Source organism: the organism of the source record quoted next, unplaced genomic scaffold, assembly GCF_019419815.1.
Source record: "Pyrus x bretschneideri cultivar Hongxiangsu unplaced genomic scaffold, Pyrus_bretschneideri_v1 Contig5, whole genome shotgun sequence".
Classification (NCBI taxonomy): domain Eukaryota; kingdom Viridiplantae; phylum Streptophyta; class Magnoliopsida; order Rosales; family Rosaceae; genus Pyrus; species Pyrus x bretschneideri.
The window spans coordinates 12,520,457-12,522,449 of NW_025999787.1; the positions used below are offsets into that span (position 1 = coordinate 12,520,457).

At 38.2% G+C, this 1,993-nt stretch overlaps 1 long non-coding RNA gene across 4 annotated transcripts; it reads left to right on the forward strand.

Moving 5' to 3' along the window:
• LOC125470290 lies at window positions 1-1,737 on the forward strand. Of its 4 annotated transcripts, none has more exons than XR_007252552.1 (4): window positions 1-295; window positions 368-471; window positions 1,091-1,420; window positions 1,524-1,737. It is a non-coding gene; the product is annotated as an uncharacterized LOC125470290 (long non-coding RNA). The 4 variants fall into 4 exon arrangements; XR_007252551.1 differs by having other exon boundaries at window positions 381-471; XR_007252550.1 differs by having other exon boundaries at window positions 368-1,420.
• Window positions 1,738-1,993: the final 256 nt, after the last annotated feature.

A 1,993-nucleotide genomic window follows, 5' to 3' on the forward strand; every position in this document is an offset into this window, starting at 1 on the left:
CCCTAAACACTCCGCCGGCCTTCCCTTTCCCTTATCCTCCTCTGCAGCAGCAACACTCTCACTCTGGACCATCTCCTTCCCAGCTCCGCAGCTCCGCAGCTCTTCCGATTCGTCTTCTTCCTTCCCTGTGACCTGATGCAGTGCTGCGACCTGCCTCACACATCGACGCCGTCTTACTCTCTCTCAGTCTCTCACCCCCGTGACCTGCTGTGATCAGTAACCCGCTCGCGACCCACGACTTCCTCTCGCCGTTTCTAGTCTCCAGTCTTGACCCACAAATTCCCTCATTTGCAAGGTTAGTCTCTCACCCAGTCACCCTGCTGTGTGCAGATTTTTTTTTCTCAATTTCATTGGTTATCTCATTCAGGTCATTGCCACAGATCCGTTAGAAAATGTTGACAAAGAAAAGACAGATATATTGATGTATTGCACTGGAGGTATCCGTTGTGATGTATATTCCACAATCCTAAGGTAACCCTCCATCTGTTGCGATGTATATTGATGATTCATCATGATTGTATTGCATTATTAATGGGAAAATCTGTGATGGAACGGATTGTGTTGTGATGTTGGAAGCAATTCTTTATCTTTCTTCTCTCGCCCTTCTTATTTTGGTCCTGTACTCTGTAGACATTTCTATTGGGTGCTATATTGCTATAACCATTGTTTTAATTTTGGTTTATAAACATTATTCAGACATTTGTAATTTTGGTTATAAACATTGGTTTTACTCCCTGACATGAGACACACTGACATAGCAGATGTTTATATGCATAATCCTGCATCAACATTTTTGCCTTTTCTGCATTTTCTGCATAATCCTGCCTTTTCTGCATAATCCTTCATGAAATTCAGGGGTAGTTATTTCGTTTGGTGTTCTATCGATCTACCTTGGCTTTACTCCCATAGCACTCTGCCACTCTATGTACTTTAATTTTGTTTCATTGGCTCCAGCTCCACCATTACAATTAGTTACCTACTGATAGTCTGATAGCATCACAGTCCTCTCTTCAGAGGATTGACAAATTCGTGATTTACCTTCTATTGAAAATAAAGTGATTAATTGGCTTTGAAAAATCATACAATGCAGATTATTGGGGGCTCAAGAACAGTTAAATTTTCAGTAATAATTAATAGGAGGTCATGTCGGAGATTTCAAACTACTAGAGGCATAGACAGGGAACCTGTTTTCCCATTTTTTCCTTCACTTTAGTTTCACTTTAGTTTCATGTTTTGAATGTCAAACTATGTAAGGTTACTAAGGTATACAATGATTGCCCGAGGATGGATTGTAACAATGATTTACAATGATTGCCCGAAGCACTTTTGTGATGGAGTAAAATGCATGATAAAGAACCCTATATGATAAAGACCACTGTACCATTCCTAAGCTCCATATTTTGTGAAGAAGTTGAAAAAGGTAATTTTACTTATTCCATTTGGTTTTGTTAGAACTTAGACTATTTTAATTACATGCTTGCTTTACATCATGTTGACATGTTTCATTTTTTATTTGTATGTAGAAATGGCAAGTGCAAACTCAAACAAAGGTGCTATGTTGCCGCCTAGGCCGCCTAAGCATTGAGCTTGAGGACTTGGAAGATTTTATTTGTCCCAAGATATGAAATGATGAAACGTTGAAGATGTGTAAAATTGATTTCATACTTGTAGGTTTTCATGTGGATGACTTTGAAGAAGTGGCTTTGAATGTGAACTTTCATATTTTCATTTTTTTTTTTTAATAATTTTGGAGGGAGAAAAAAAAAAAAAAAAAAAAAAAAAAACCGAAAAAAAACCGAAACCGAACCGAGAAAAACCGAACCGAAAAAAAACCGAACCGAAAAAAACCGAAAAAAATTTGAACCGAACCGAACCGAAATTTCGGTTCGGTTTCGGTTTTGAGAAAAAACCGAACCGATTAGAACCGAACCCAGCCCTAGTTACTTCTGTTATTTTCTTCTAACAACAATAAAGAACCTAGTATTCTATATTT